The following is a 271-nucleotide window of genomic DNA, read 5'->3' as shown; positions in this document are numbered from 1 at the left end:
TGGAAAATGCCGAAGATTAGACAGGAGGAGGGGAAAACTGGGGAGAGAACGAAAAAGGAAAAGGGGGCGCGAAAAAAGGGGGAGAAAAAAAAGGGGATGACGAAAAAAAAAAGGGGGGAAAAAAGGGGATAACGAAAAAGGAGAAGGGGATAACAAAAAGGAGAAGGGATAGCGGAAAAAAAAAGGGGAAAACAGGGAAAAAAAGGGACAAAAAAAAGAAAGGGGGGGAAAATTTTGGGGGGGGGGGCCCCTCTGCAAGCAAAACCGAAAA

This window comes from Penaeus monodon, chromosome 29, assembly GCF_015228065.2.
Source record: "Penaeus monodon isolate SGIC_2016 chromosome 29, NSTDA_Pmon_1, whole genome shotgun sequence".
In the NCBI taxonomy this organism is placed as follows: Eukaryota; Metazoa; Arthropoda; class Malacostraca; order Decapoda; family Penaeidae; genus Penaeus; species Penaeus monodon.
The sequence above is the reverse complement of the archived record's forward strand: the minus strand, read 5'-3'. Positions refer to the sequence as shown.